Below are 16971 nucleotides of genomic sequence, written 5' to 3' on the forward strand. Positions count from 1 at the left end.
GAGATGATGAATGGGGAAAAATCAATTTAATAGCTCAAGATAAGAGACGACTGGTGAAATCTAACCGAGGCCCTTTGCGTCAATAGGGATAGATGATGATGATAGATTAACCCTTTTACCCCCAAAGGACGTACTGGTACGTTTCACAAAACTCATCCCTTTACCCCCATGGACGTACCGGTACGTCCTTGCAAAAAAATGCTATAAAAATTATTTTTTTCATATTTTTGATAATTTTTGAGAAAATTTAGGCATTTTCCAAGAGAATGAGACCAACCTGACCTCTCTATGACAAAAATTAAGGCTGTTAGAGCAATTTAAAAAAAAATATACTGCAAAATGTGCTGGGAAAAAAATAACCCCCTGGGGGTTAAGGGTTGGAAATTTCCAAAGAGCCTGGGGGTAAAAGGATTAATTTAAGATATAATTATACAATCTATTAAATACTAAAGATAAAAGTTCATTAAATATACTAACTACAGAATAAAAAAATCTAACATACGCATTTCCCAAACCACATTTGCATACATTCTTCATATTAAACCTCGACTACATAGAATTTCCACCCGATATCTATAGCTACTGTACTGTATTACCTTTTACATGTCAAGAGTAGGTAAAGTTCATTGATGTTATATTATTATTATTATTAAATGCTAAGCTACAACCCTAGTTGGAAAAGCAGGATGCTATAAGCCCAGGGGCCCCAACAGGGAAAATAGCTCAGTGAGGAAAGGAAACAAGGAAAAATAAAATATTTTAAGAATAATAACATTAGAATAAATATTTCCTATATAAACAATAAAAACTTCAACAAAACAAGAGAAAGAGAAACTAGATAGAACAGTGTGCCTGAGTGTACCCTCAAGCAAGAGAACTCTAACCCAAGACAGTGGAAGGCCATGGTACAGAGGCTATAGCACTACCCAAGACTAGAGAACAATGGTTTGATTTTGGAGTGTCCTTCTCCTAGAAGAGCTGCTTACCATATAAGGTTGGTAGTCTTTCCCCTCTTTAGACTTCGGGTGACCCTAATATCCTGTCACCCCCGATCGACTGGTTGCCAGGCTGTGCTAGAACCTTGGGAGTTCATAAATTTATTCCAGTTCCTTTCCCCTGATCCATTACACTTGCCAGTAAACATCTTAGTGCACACTAATATATTCCTTACTTCACCTGAAAAAGATAACTTTATATCAGAAAGATTGAAAATAGCAAATCAGACAATGGCTAAGTTAACCCTTTTACCCCCAAAGGACGTACTGGTACGTTTCACAAAAGCCATCCCTTTACCCCCATGGACGTACCGGTACGTCCTTGCAAAAAAATGCTATAAAAATTATGTTTTTTCATATTTTTGATAATTTTTTGAGAAAATTCAGGCATTTTCCAAGAGAATGAGACCAACCTGACCTCTCTATGACAAAAATTAAGGCTGTTAGAGCAATTTGAAAATGTGCTGGGAAAAAAATAACCCCTTGGGGGTTAAGGGTTGGAAATTTCCAAATACCCCGGGGGTAAAAGGGTCAAGTAAAAATTTGAAATCACATCACCTGAAATTACATATTACAGGTTATATATCAGTTTAGCGAGATCGGTGTTACTGTATGGACATGAGTTGTGGTATAACAATGATTTTGTAGATTTTACATCAAAGCCCTCTCAAGAATATTAGAATATTAGAATATTAGAAGTTAAATGCCCCCTGTGGCCGCGGGGGCATAAAACAATTAGAATAGCGCCAACGTTATCCCTGCGTGTCGTAAGAGGCGACTAAAAGGGACGGGACGAGGGGGCTGGGAACCCCCTCTCCTGTATAAAAAATCCTGTGAGACAGCAACAAAGAGATGGAGCTGGGGGGAGAGTGACTGCTCCCCGCACTCTAGTTTTGGGGTTTTTGTTTTGTTTCTTGTTGTTGTCGGCTACCCCCCAAAGTTGGGGGAAGTGCCTTTGGTATATGGATGGATGGAAATGGCAGGACAGGATTAGAAAATGAAACTATAAGAGAGATTACTCAAGTCCCATATGTGGATGAGAACATGGTGAGGGGTAGATGGAGATGATTTGGGCATGATCTTTGCACTCCAAGAGATTAGTTCACCACACCTTCAACTAGGCTCCACAAGGCACTAAAAGTTTTGGAAGACCCAGGCCTACATGGCTGAGGACTATGAAGTAGATGATGATGATGAATGGAGAAGTATTGTTTTAAAAACTCATTTTAGAGATGACTGCGTCAATAGGCATAGGAGATTACGATGATAAATAAATAAATATATATGTGTGTGTGTGTGTGTGTTTACACAAAATAGAATTATAGATACATATACAGTATATAGGTACTGTATATATGAAGAAAAGGAAAATAAGGGAAAAACTACAGAAGTAGTTTAAGAACAAAACATTAAAATAAATCTTTCATATATAAACTATACAAACTTCAAAATAACAATGAGGAAGAGAACCAAGATAGAATAGTGTGCTAGAGTGTACCCTCAAGCAAGAGAACTCTACCCCAAGACAGTGGAAGACCATAGTACAGAGGCTATGGCACTACCCAAGACTAGCTAAGAAGAACCTATCTTCTTGCAACTATGACAGTTTTAATCCTTGGAATATAGCATGACCTATGACTATCCCAAAAACTATACTGTATTTGTCTTCATGGTCTTAAACCATCTGGATTCTAATCTTAAAATCTAACAGTTACTCTCTAAGTGCAAAAATTTCTACTGCCTAACGAACAAGGACACCAGAATGGTGTACCTTCATGCATTGAATACATTCCAAAATAAATGATAAATGTATTTTCTTGACAATATAAATGTGATCCCTTTAATCGAGAGGTGGCAGTAGTTAGCTAACTCAACCTGACACGCCCCCGAGCTCCCAATTTGACCTTAAATCTGAGATTTCTGGGGTTGTTGGGACAGGAAAAGTAACATAAGACGACTTGGGTTTACTTTTTAACCCTTTTACCCCCAAAGGACGTACTGGTACGTTTCACAAAACACATCCCTTTACCCCCATGGATGTACCGGTACGTCCCTGCAAAAAAATGCTATTTGCAATTTTTTTTTTTATATAATTTTTTGAGAAAATTCAGGCATTTTCCAAGAGAATGAGACCAACCTGACATCTCTATGACAAAAACTAAGGCTGTTGGAGCAATTTGAAAAATATATACTGCAAAATGTGCTTGAATAAAAAATAACCCTTGGGGGTTAAGGGTTGGAAATTTCCAAATAGCCTGGGGGTAAAAGGGTTAAAAACTAGCGATTTGTTCCTACCAAAAAGCAAATCTTGCGACTCCTTTTTCCTCTGCCTACACAAACATCGAACAGTCTGGCTTATTCTTTCCACAATCTCCTCTCTCCTCATACACCTGACAACACTGAAATTACCAAACAATTATTCTTTGCTCAAGGGGGTTAACTACTGCACTGTAATTGTTCAGTGGCTACTCTCTTCTTAAGGGCAAGGGTACAAGAGACACTTTAGCGATGGTAAGCAGCTCTTCTAGGTGAAGGACACTCACAAAAGCAAACCATTGTTCTTCAATCTTTACCTTGGGTAATGCCATAGCCTCTCTATCAGTCTTCAAAAGTCAAATTAGAGATCTCTTGCTTGAGGATACACCCACGCACACTATTCTGTGTTTATTATTATCATTATTATTAGCCAAGTTACAACCCTAGTTGGAAAAGCAGAATGCTATAAGCCCAAGGGCTCCAACAGGGAAGATAGACTATGAGGGAAGTAATGGACAGTAACATTAAAATAAATCTTTCATATATAAACTACAAAAACTTATGGAGCCCTTGGGCTTATTGCATCCTGCTTTTCCAATTAGGGTTGTAGCTTAGCAACCAATAATAATAATAATAAATGATAAACCAATGCACATCAAGATAATTTCTTACGATATAGTAAGTTTTCAGTAGCCTATTTTCAATCCTATCGCTAAGAATGAGGCAGTCTAAGGGGATTCCCGTGGGGGTCTTAGCTCCCCTTTAGGTAAGTAAGTAAGGACACTCCTTGTAGGTTAGGTTAGGTTGGGAAGCTTAGGTTAGACAGTGTTCTATCCACGAGCCCCTGTCCGTCGTTATATAAAGGCTTGTATCGTTCAGTACCAAGCTCTAAACCAAAGTTGAAGACAGACATTTTTGGGATTGAAGTACTATACCTTGAACCAGGAAGTCTCGCAAACTAACATAATAGCAATGGATTCACATTCGAGACCTAAAATTTATATAACTTAAGACGGGAAAACATTTCCTTAGAAAAAGTTTTCCCTAAAGTAAGTACACTTCCAACCTAAAGAAATACTCCTTAAATAAAATAAATGTATACACTAATAATTTTCACCTTTTCCTACCTAAATCATTAGTCAAATACAAGCTACAGTCTGAATATCCTAGTAAGATACAAGCTACTTTAGCAGCAATATATGCCAAGCATTTCCCTGGATTATAATTGTGTAACTTTTTCTATGTACCGGTAACTATTTCTCGCTACCTTTCCGCTTGGAGAGCGAGGGTAGCCACGTCCAAGCAAAAACCATTTGAGGGAAGTTTCTCTCAACTTGCATCGGAACACTTCAAAGTACCTATACAAAAGTAACACTTCCTATTTCCTTCATTGGGAGTGTTGTGCTATAGTAAATATTTACCCACATTAACTTGACCCAGTTCGTCCCAACCAGCTACAAAAACTTCGGATTTTGCTATGCCGCGAATTGTTTCGCTTGGGTCACTATTATGGTCTCATAAATGCCTATAATTCATATCATAACCCTCAAATGGCTTTTGCATCGCAGTGGCTTGCTTCGCTCACAAATGAAAATTTTAAACAGTTTAAAATCTAACACCAGGAACACTTATTTTCATCATTACTGTAAATTTCTTGTCTCCACACACCTACGACGTTCTCGTTTATATTTTTCTTTGGTAAATAACCCATTTCTTTGAAACACATTATTGCTATTATCATCATTATTACTAGCAAAGCTACAACCCTAGTTGGAAAAGCAAGCTGATATAAGCCAGGGGCTCCAACAAGGAAAAATAGCCCAGTTAGGAAAAGTAATATGGAAATAAATAAACGATATAAGTAATAAAAACTAAAATTAAATACTTTAAAAACATAAACAACACTAAAACATATTTAATTTATGAACTATAAATGGACTTGTGCAAGCCTGTTCAACATAAAAACATTTGCTGCGAGTTTGAACTTTGGAAGTTCAACAGATTTAACTTACCCGATTAGGAAAATCATTCCACAATTTGGTCACAGGTGGAATAAAACTTCTAGAGTACTGTGTAGTATTGAGCCTCATGATGGAGAAGGCCTGACTATAAGAATCAACTGCATGCCTAGTATTACGAACAGGATGGAACCGTCCGGGGAAATCTGAATGTAAAGGATGGTCAGAATTAGAAAAAAAATCTTACGCAAAATGCATAATGAACTAATTGAACAAAGGTGCTAAAGGTTAATATCTAGATCAGAAATAAGAAATCTAATAGACCTTAATCAATTGCAAGATGAGAAAAAAATTAAACTTAGTTTAAGTCTGCTCGTTTTCCAAGTTGTTTCTTAACCCTTTTACCCCCAAAGGACGTACTGGTACGTTTCACAAAACTCATCCCTTTACCCCCATGGACGTACCGGTACGTCCTTGCAAAAAAATGCTATAAAAATTTTTTTTTTCATATTTTTGATATTTTTTTGAAAAAATTCAGGCATTTTCCAAGAGAATGAGACCAACCTGACCTCTCTATGACAAAAATTAAGGCTGTTAGAGCAATTTAAAAAAAATATACTGCAAAATGTGCTGGGAAAAAAACAACCCCTTGGGGGTTAAGGGTTGGAAATTTCCAAATAGCCTGGGGGTAAAAGGGTTAATGTTTCATGTGTCACAATTACTAGCTCTTATTAACCCTTATATCCCCAGGCTATTTGGAACTTTCCAACCCTTAACCCCCAGGGGTTATTTTTTTTTTTAAGCACATTTCGCAGTATATATTTTTTGAATTGCTCTAACAGCCTTAATTTTTGTCATAGAGAGGTCAGGTTAGTCTCATTCTCTTGGAAAATGCCTGAAGTTTCTCAAAAAATTATCAAAAATATGCAAAAAAAATTGTAAATAGCAGTTTTTTGCAAGGACGTACCGGTACGTCCATGGGGGTAAAGGGATGTGTTTTCTGAAACGTACCAGTACGTCCTTTGGGGGTAAAAGGGTTAAGTTTGTACATTTGTTTCCATTTAACTTGACTCATACTCATTGACCATTTTGACAATTTTCACCTAAATATACTGTAACTCCACCTACTAAGCACAGCGCTCCAATGAGAATGTATTACTATTGGCTAGTGGCAGTTTTCAAGGGACAAGTATTAAGACAAAGGCCTTTTCACGCATTCGTTACACTTGACGCATCTCTATCTCTGACGATTTGACCAAGCTTCGTCTAAAATTGCCCTATCAGATTCTTGATATATATTAATAAATAGGTTTTATTAAGTTTTCCTTAAATACATTAAAAAGTGTGCTTTGGTGGTCCATTTCAAATCAAAAATATTTATTTCAGTCATAAACCTCATGTTTGACACTTGTGAGGGTTGTAACCTAACCAAGTTAAACACGTCACTGTAATAATTCCCTAACTTTCTAGATTTTGAGTATACAAGTGTTCTTCCAAAAGATAGTGAGTGTCCTAAATATGTTGATACATCATAAGAAAGTTCGTAGCCCTTCACCCAAAAACATCAGATGGACCAAAAAGTTAAGACTATATGACATCCTAAGTCAGCTTAATAATCCTATAACATTATGGTCCCAGAAATAGTGACAGACGCAGCTGGCATGCGCATCCCCATATTGCTTCAAGTAGAATGCATTAGCGAGACTGTGCTTATTTGCTGGCGAAGCGAGCCCGAGCCGTGCAAAAATCCCTCGAGTGACGTCATATCACTGTGCTTTGGATTGGAACATGTTAAAAGATATAGAAAATGGTGCTAGGGAGAAAACGGTGTTCGAGCGAGGTACCTCTGTCACAGTCATTCCCAAGGGTTCTTTTCACCCTAGGGGGTAGCTAGATATTTGGGGGACTGGGGCATTAAGTTTGTAGAGTTATTATTATCATTATTACTTGCTAAGCTACAACTCTAATTGGAAAAGCAGGATGCTATAAGCTCAGGGGCTCCAACAGGGAAAATAGCCCAGTGAGGAAAAATAACACTTTCTTCCCCTGTTTTGGAGGCCTAGGGGGAACATAAAAAATCCAACCCCATCACCCCATACCTACACCAGTGGTTTTCAAACGTTAATTTAGCAGAAATAAAGAATTTCTTTATTTTTTATTGTTATGTTGGGATCAGCTGTTATTACCTTAGACTTAAAGGTAGTTTACATTGCCATCCCCCTAAAGACTGATTCTCACCTGGCATTATTGTAGGGGAACCATCACCAACAGAACACTATAAAAACAGGAATAAATTTTATAATAGCTACAGACGGAAAAAGCTTTTCTACCAAAAGACAGACGTCTCCTAAAGAAAAAAAAGTTTTTTCTTAAAAAATTACATTTTCACTACAAATAAAAACTTAATTACCTAAGTAATAATAATAATGGGGTTAACGTGCGCAACTCATCATAAACCCCTTGCCAGCACATAAGAGCTTCTTTTTCTTTTTCCGTGTGGAAAGCGAGCACATAGAGGGCAAAAACCATTAGATTTATAAAAAATATCCCCGTTCTTAGACGGTTAATCAGGTTTTTGGTTTATTTGCTGTTGAAATGAAGGTAAAATTCAGTGAAAGCAAATTATTTACTACAGGAAGAACTTTTCTTTGGCTCAAAATATTCTGGGGTAGTTTGTAGTGCTACGGCTAAGCGTCCTAATTTGCTTATTATCGCTCCGACAGTTATCTTGTATAGAATAAATACGTTTGGAAATGGTCTACGGATCTTAAATATGTTGTGTAAGGGGGGTCCGGGGGGGCGCAGCCCCCCTGGGTAAGGACACGGCTTTTAGCATAGGTTAGGTGAGTTTTTTAAGATAGCTTCTTTTATTATTATTATTATTATTACTATCCAAGCTACAACCCTAGTTGGAAAAGCAAGATGCTATAAGCCCAGGGGCTCCAACAGGGAAAAATAGCCCAGTGAGGAAAGGAAATAAGGAAATAAATAAATGAAGAGAACAAATTAACAATAAATCATTCTAAAATAAGAAACAACGTCAAAACAGACATGTCATATAATAAACTATCAACATCAAAAACAAATATGTCATAAATAAACTATAAAAAACTATGTCCGCCTGGTCAACAAAAAAGCATTTGCTCCAACTTTGAACTTTTGAAGTTCTACTGATTCAACCACCCGATTAGGAAGATCATTCCACAACTTGGTCACAGCTGGAATAAAACTTCTAGAGTACTGCGTAGTATTGAGCCTCGTGATGGAGAAGGCCTGGCTATTAGAATTAACTGCCTGCCTAGTATTACGAACAGGATAGAATTGTCCAGGGAGATCTGAATGTAAAGGATGGTCAGAGTTGTGAAAAATCTTATGCAACATACATAATGAACTAATTGAACGACGGTGCCAGAGATTAATATCTAGATCAGGAATAAGAAATTTAATAGACCGTAAGTTTCTGTCCAACAAATTAAGATGAGAATCAGCAGCTGAAGACCAGACAGGAGAACAATACTCAAAACAAGGTAGAATGAAAGAATTAAAACACTTCTTCAGAATAGATTGATCACCGAAAATCTTGAAAGACTTTCTCAATAAGCCTATTTTTTGTGAAATTGAAGAAGACACAGACCTTATATGTTTCTCAAAAGTAAATTTACTGTCGAGAATCACACCTAAAATTTTGAAAGAGTCATACATATTTAAAGAAACATTATCAATACTGAGATCCGGATGTTGAGGAACCACCGTCCTTGACCTACTTACAATCATACTTTGAGTTTTGTTAGGATTCAACTTCATACCCCATAATTTGCACCATGCACTAATTCTAGCTAAATCTCTATTAAGGGATTCACCAACCCTAGATCTACATTCAGGGGATGGAATTGATGCAAAGAGAGTAGCATCATCTGCATATGCAACAAGCTTGTTTTCTAGGCCAAACCACATGTCATGTGTATATAGTATGAAAAGTAATGGGCCAAGAACACTACCCTGTGGAACACCGGATATCACATTCCTATAATCACTATGGTGCCCATCAACAACAACTCTTTGAGATCTATTACTTAAAAAATCAATAATAATGCTAAGAAACGACCCACCCACTCCCAACTGTTTCAGTTTGAAAACAAGGGCCTCATGATTAACACGGTCAAAGGCAGCACTAAAATCAAGGCCAATCATACGAACTTCCCGACCACAATCAAGGGATTTCTGTACAGCATTGGAGATTGTAAGAAGGGCATCACATGCTCCAAGGCCTTTACGAAAACCAAATTGCAAACTAGGGAAGAGATGATTACCTTCAGCAAACCTATTAAGACGTTTTGCCAGAAGACGTTCAAAAACTTTAGATAATATGGGAGTTATGGAAATTGGGCGGTAATCAGTGGGACTTGAGCTACCGCAAACACATTTACATAGAGGAGTAACATTACCAATTCTCCAACTAGTGCTAAAAGCTCCTCTTCTTGCTAACTTGCGCAAAATAACAGATAACTTTGGAGCTAAGAAATCTGCTGTCTTTATAAAAAACAAAGGAAAAATACCATTTGGGTCTACACCTCCATAAGCATCAAGGTCCATCAACAGAGCTTTAATCTCACGAGATCGAAAAGCTAAACTAGTTAGTTTAGCCTCAGGAAAACAGGAATGAGGAAGTTCAAGTTTTTCATTACTCTGTTTACTGTCAAAAACATCAGCCAAAAGGGTTGCCTTTTCCTTTGGACAGTGAGTGACTGAGCCATCTGGTTTAAGTAAAGGAGGAACTGTTGCATCTACACCAAAGAGTGCAGATCTAAGGGTAGACCACCATTTATGTTCCTGAGTTGTACCAGAAAGGGTTTCTTTTATGGTTAAATTGTACTCCTTTTCAGTTGAGGCATAAACTCTCTGAGCAAAAGCTCGAAGCTGAGTATAGTTGTTCCAGGTCAAATCTGATCTGTTACCCTTCCAAAGTTGATAGGCCTCCTGCTTCTCCAAAAAAGCACGTCTACAATCATCATTGAACCACGGTTTGTCCTTCACTCGGTACCTTAGCACACGAGAAGGGATACGCCTATCAATTATGTTGACTAGATTCTCATTCAAAGGGACAACAGGATCTACACTATTATATAATTGTGACCAATTCAAGAACAAAAGATCATGTAAAATCCCATTCCAGTCTGCTTGGGATTTCATATAAATTTTACAAGAATATGATATATCAGGGACAGGCTGCTCAGTCTTCACTAATAATGAAATCAAGGCATGATCAGATGTCCCGACTGGAGAACCAACCTTACCAGTTATAACGCCAGGGGAGTCAGTGTATACAAGGTCCAAGCAATTACCAGACCTGTGAGTAGCTTCATTTATGATTTGCTCACAGCCTGATTCAGAGGCAAAGTCTAAAGCTCTTAAGCCATGGCGATCGGTAGGAGAGATAGAACTTAACCACTCCCTATGGTGAGCATTAAAATCACCAACAAAGACAAAAGAAGCCTTTCTATCTTCTTCTTGTATCTTGGCCATAATGGTAAGAAGACAATCGAAGATAGAATCATCCATGTCTGGATTCCGGTAGATCGAACATAAATAAAAGTTGTTATGCCTGCCACAAACTTTTATTACCTGAATCTCATGACATCCACATTGATAGCAGGACTTATGAGAAGCAGGGTACTCGGTCCTAATATACACCGCCATTCCCCTGGCCCTAGGGATGGTATCACGTTTCAACATTATTGGCTTCTTAAAACCAGTTATAAGGAGCTCAGATGAGTGCCTCATATTAGAAACCAAAGTTTCTGAGCACAAAAGAATATCATACTGTCTGGACGCAACTGTAAGGTCTTGGATATTTGCATGAAGACCACGAATATTGCAATACAGAAGACGACATTGACGAAATCTAGGACGTACTGGTCCCGGATTTCGCTCAATGTTTCCAGACAGCATAAGAATTAATAGAAATAAAAAAAGAGACATCATACTTAAAAACTAGATTAACAAGAATTATAACAAAAACAATACGTACAGAATTATAAACAAAGTGATTGATGATACCCATAGACTATAGTAAAAAGTCGGAAAAACTGGTCAACATGGAGGAGCCGATACACCATGCAAGGCTAAATACCCTCCAGGATAGCCACTTCAACTGAAGGGAGGACAGTAAGGATGGTTTTGAGAAGAAAAAGAATTAGAAAAAGGAAAAGACAACCTCTTGATAAACCACCAGGCATCCATGGCCCTTCTATTAAGCCTGCCCAACACACCATTTCAAAAAAAAACAAGAGGAAGAAAAAAAAAATAAGATAGAATAGTGTGCCTGAGTGTACCCTCAAGCAAGAGAACTCCAACCCAAGACAGTGGAAGACCATGGTACAGAGGCTATGGCACTACCCAAGACTAGAGAACAGTGGTTTAATATTGGAGTGTCCTTCTCCTAGAAGAGCTGCTTACCACAGCTAAAGAGTCTCTTCTACCCTTACCAAGAGGAAAGTACACTGAACAAATTGCAGTAGAGTAATTAACCCCTTGGGTGAAGAAGTGTTAAGTATCTCATTGTTGTCAGGTGTATGAGGAAAGACGAGAATATGTAAAGAATAGGCCAAACTATTCTGTGTAAGTGTAGGCAAAGAAAAAATAAGCCGTGACCAGAGAGAGGGATCCAATGCATTACTGTCTGGCCAGTCAAAGGATCCAATACCTCTCTAGTGGTAGTATCTCAACGGGCGGCTGGTGCCCTGGCCAACCTACTACCTACCGCCAAAATCGTTTTTATAACGACGGCCAGTTCAGAATATTCCCGTTTTCTACGGGATCTGGCCGTCACCCTACAAAAGGCTCCATATTCTGTCCATAACTATAATTTTACCATTAATCTAGCACAAATATGAATTTTATTTGCTAGTTTTCTTATGTTGGGATCAGCTGTTTATTATCATAGGACATAGGGGTAGTTTACATTGCCACACACCCCTAAAGACACATTCTTACCTGGGGTTCACAAACCCCCCCCCCCCTCTAAAGGCCAATTCTCACCTAGGGTTTGTGTAGGGTGGTGGTGATTAAAAAAAAAAAAAAGATGGATATACTTATGAAAATATCATCAACAGAACAATATAAAACAAGAAATCTAAGAAAATATGATTTTTCTTACGTAATTTGCTGTGAGTTAAAAAAAAAAATTCCGTTTTCTTATATAAATAGCTACTGTATGTCACAAACCCATTGCTGTTACAACTCGTACGATAATATAAAACAGGAAATAACGTAACTGCTTCGAAAAAAACTAATATATCAAATAGTAGCAATTAATATATAAAGATATATAGCCCCTAAACACGGCCGTCAAAAGTTCTGGCCACATGAGATTTTGAAATTTCAATATTCTATCGTAAATTCGGTAATTTATAAAACCTGGTGTAGTTTAAGCAGTTTTTACCGTTCACATATACTTAGAACTTTAATTAAATATGATAAAATATAATAAAAACACCTAAAATAACTTACTTATAGAGGAAATAAACACGGCCGGTCAAAAGTTCTGGCCATGAGATTTTGAAATTTCAATATTCTATCGTAAAATCTGTAATTCATAAAACCTGGTGTAGTTTAAGCAGCTTTTACCGTTCGCAAGTACTTAAAACTTTAATTAAATGTAATAAAATATAATAAAAACACCTAAAATAACTTACTTATAGAGGAAATAATACATCAGGTGAGCTAGCGGCCGAAACTGAATACGGACTCACGGAGATAAACAAATGACAGTGTGTCCAGACATCAATGTTAAGAAATGCATACAGACGTAAAGAAAATCCTAATAAAATTAAAAATATCGTATTATTTAAATTATTATTCATTCATTAATAATTTAAAATGATATTTTGATGTAATTTAAATTACTGAGAGCTTTTTAATATACGATTTTGGGTGGATTCAAATTGCAAGAATTACGAAGGAATTTTTTCCAACTTGGCAATAGTCATTCAGTCAGCTGATCCTGAACAGCTGATAATTTTGTATTATTTTAGTAAAAATCAAATTGTTTAATTTGAATGCATAAAAAATAATAATGAATAAAACAGAATATATATTTTATATATTCCGTGACTTTTTATGTGAAAAATGTAAAAATGTACAACTGATTTTCAAATATTTTTGAGAATTAGTGCATTATTTTTATTTAGAATTTTCGTAATTATATATACCATGGGTTTATCAAAATTAAACTTTATCTATATGAAAATGTACATTGATGTTTATAAGTACTTGATAAACCATTAAATAAACAAATAGTGGGAAATGAAGGACAAGTTCAGATATTTCAGTTATTATTATTATTATTATTATTATTATTATTATTATTATTAAATGCTAAGCTACAACCCTAGTTGGAAAAGCAGGATGCTATAAGCCCAGGGGCCCCAACAGGGAAAATAGCCCAGCGAGGAAAGGAAATAAGGAAATAAGGAAAAATAGAACATTTTAGGAATAGTAACAATATTAAAATAAATATTTCCTTTTATAAGTCGATATATCTTATGTTACCCTGATTTCCTTAGGCCAAATAGTGCAGAAACAGATACATATTAATTTGCTATAAGCCCAAGGGCTCCAACAGGGAAAAATAGCCCAATGAGGAAAAAAAGGAAATAAATAAACTATATGAAAAAGTAATAAACAATTAAAATTAATTATTTCAAAAACTGTTACATTAAAATAGATCTTTCATATATAAATTATAAAAATATAAAATAGGAAGAGATAAGATAGAATCGTGTGCCTGAGTGTACTCTCAAACAAGAGAACTCTAACCCAAGTCAATGGAAGAACATGGTACAGAGGCTATGGTACTACCCAAGACCAGAGAACAATGGTTTGATTTTGGAGTGTCCTTCTCCTAGAAGAGCTGCTTACCATAGCTAAAGAGTCTCTTCTACCCTTACCAAGAGGAAAGTAGTGTTAAGTGTACGAAGAAAGGGGAGAATGTGTAAAGGATAGGCCAGACTATTTGGTGCATATGTAGGAAAAGAAAAAATTGGCCGTAACCAGAGAGAGGCATCAAATGTAGCACTGTCTGGCCAGTCAAAGGATCCAATAACTCTAGTGATAGTATCACAACGGGTGGCTGGTGTCCTGGCCAACCTACTACCAAGGGGTGTATATATATATATATATATATATATATATATATATATATATATATATATATATATATATATATATATATATGTGTGTGTGTGTGTGTGTGTGTGTGTGTGTGTGTGTGTGTGTGTGTGTGTGTACTTTAAAAGGAGATGACTCCTAATGTGAAACAAATTGGTTTATGCCTCATTCAGGCTTTAGGCTTACTGCTGAAACATGGATAAACCTTATGTGCGATAAACTCCCGTCAAATTTATACGATTTATGCCTACTTTATTTAGCAATAGACCATTTCTAGTCGTAAAATCAATAATTATTAATAGTGTTTCAGTTTAAATATACAGGCCAGGCTCAATTTACTATATAAAGTACAGTGGTTGCTATTCGTTTGTAGTTTAATAATAATAATAATAATAATAATAATAATAATAATAATAATAATAATAATAATAAGGCAGACAGGAGTCTCCTCGTGTGTTGCGGGGACGGTCAAATGAAAGCGAAAGTGGTTTGGGTTAGTGTGTTGCGGGGACCAAACTGGTGGGATGAAAGCGAAAGTGTTTACAAACGATCAGCTGATTTTGACAGAGGAAGCGTTCCTTGTGTGAATAATTTTTTTTCACTTATTTGATTAAGTATTAATGAGTTTTTATCGTTTTTCAATCATATATTTAATTTGGAAAAAAACATATTATATTTCCTTGAGATACAATGTCGCTTTTAAGTAATAATAGGATACTTTAAAGAATAATAATAATAATAATAATAATAATAATAATAATAATAATTCACATGCATGAGTTATAAAATTTATTTATAGATTATTATTATTAACTTAAATGTTAATCTACCATATTTAGCTTGTAAATATACGGTATACACACACACACACACACATATATATATATATATATATATATATATATATATATATATATATATATATATATATATATATATATATATATATATATATATATATATTTCTGAGTGGGGATACCTAAACATGGTGAAAGGGTTTGTGTAATGCCATGATCAGCAAAGCTGTACTAATCAGGGCCACCCATACTAGTTTGGTTTGCTGTAAGCAATCAGTCTTAAAGTCTCCCACCATCACCAATCCTAGGTGGCCAGCATGGTGATGAAATGGTCAAACCCAAGACACGAATAAGGACATGCCTGAGGCCTTTGTCCTGCAGTAGACTAGAAGCAGCTGCATTCAAATTCGGCACATAACTTTTAATATAAATTCAATGGCATTGGATCCCTATCTCTGGTTATGGCTCATTTTCCCTTTGCCTGCACATACACTAAATAGTCTGGCCTATTCTTTACACACTCTCCTCTGTCCTCATACACCTGAAAACACTGAGATTACCAAACAATTCCCCTTCACCCTAAGTGTTAACTACTGCACTGTAATTGTTCAGTGGCCACTTTCCTCTTGGTAAGGGCCGAAGAAACTCTTTAGCTATGGTAACCAGTTCTTCTAGAAGGCCACTCTAAAATCAAACCATTGTACTCTAGTCTTGGGTAGTGCCATAGCCTCTGTACCATGGCCTTCCACTGTCTTGGGTTAGAGTTCTCTTGCTTGAGGGTACACTTGGCTGCGCTGTTCTAACTTAAATCTCTTCCTCTTGTTGTTTTCAAGTTTTTAGTTTATAATGAAGGTTTTACTTCAAGTTGTTAATGTTCTTAAAATGTTTATTTTAATTGTTCATTGCTTCTCTTGTAGAGTTTTTTTTTTTTCCTTATTTCCTTTCCTCACTGGGGTATTTTTCCCTATTGCAGCCCTTTGGCTTATAGCATCCTGCTTTTCCAACTAGGATTGTAGCTTAGCTAATAATAATAATAATAATAATAATAATAATAATAATAATAATAATAATAACCAATTAATTCCATAAGCTCATTAAAAATTAAAGCATTGTCTTTTTTATGCCATCCAAGAGAAGGTGGAAGTGTTCAGTAATGGTAATAAACATACTTTAAGAGGATGTTGAAACATATCAAATTTTACCCATACTTACCCTACATGGTGGTGAGAGAATTAATATGTTCTAGGCCTTAATATTTGGTGATATATTCAACCAACATAATAGTATGAGAATTATATTAATTTTCAACTACTGCAATTAAATTTATCATTATTGAGCTATCTGAATTGCTTTAATTAATTTAGATCATTGAATGTAAAACTAAATGACTGTAAATTGACACAATGCTTCATTTCAAACTAAGTTCACCATACAATATTTGCAGACACTGTTGCAAAAATCAGTTGCGACAGTTCACAACTAAAGAGTATATGTGAAGACCATGCTAAGAGAGAGAGAGAGAGAGAGAGAGAGAGAGAGGGGGGGGGGGGCTAGTGTCAGTAAAAATGACCTTAATGCAACTTTTTTTAAAGTTGTGACAGAATAACAAATATTTGAAAAGGAAACAAAGAAGAACACTACCTAAGGTTTCTCACCTAACCTAACCTTGGAGCCATAGCCTTCCCTAAGGTGAGGCAGGGTACCTACACCACCTGTGATCACCCTTAAACTGCTCTATTCCTAACTTACCATAAGAATAAGTATTTCAGACTAAAATAAACTATATTTTCCCCCTAA

At 36.1% G+C, this 16971-nt stretch overlaps 1 protein-coding gene across 9 annotated transcripts in view; it reads right to left on the minus strand.

Moving 5' to 3' along the window:
- The window catches only part of LOC137652539 (uncharacterized), a 316341-nt gene that overhangs the window by 43798 nt on the left and 255572 nt on the right, over positions 1-16971 (minus strand). For 3 of the 9 annotated variants that reach the window (XR_011046354.1, XR_011046351.1, XR_011046350.1), the window contains exon 2: positions 987-1176. The exons of 3 other annotated variants lie outside the window; for them this stretch is intronic. The gene's annotated coding sequence lies outside the window, so the exon portion shown is untranslated. Of the gene's footprint in view, positions 1-986; positions 1177-5263; positions 5416-8392; positions 8590-12718; positions 12733-16971 lie in introns of those variants that run through there. 3 more of the 9 variants (XR_011046349.1, XR_011046352.1, XR_011046353.1) reach the window with 3 other exon arrangements.

Source organism: Palaemon carinicauda, chromosome 13 (genome assembly GCF_036898095.1).
Source record: "Palaemon carinicauda isolate YSFRI2023 chromosome 13, ASM3689809v2, whole genome shotgun sequence".
Lineage (NCBI taxonomy): Eukaryota > Metazoa > Arthropoda > Malacostraca > Decapoda > Palaemonidae > Palaemon > Palaemon carinicauda.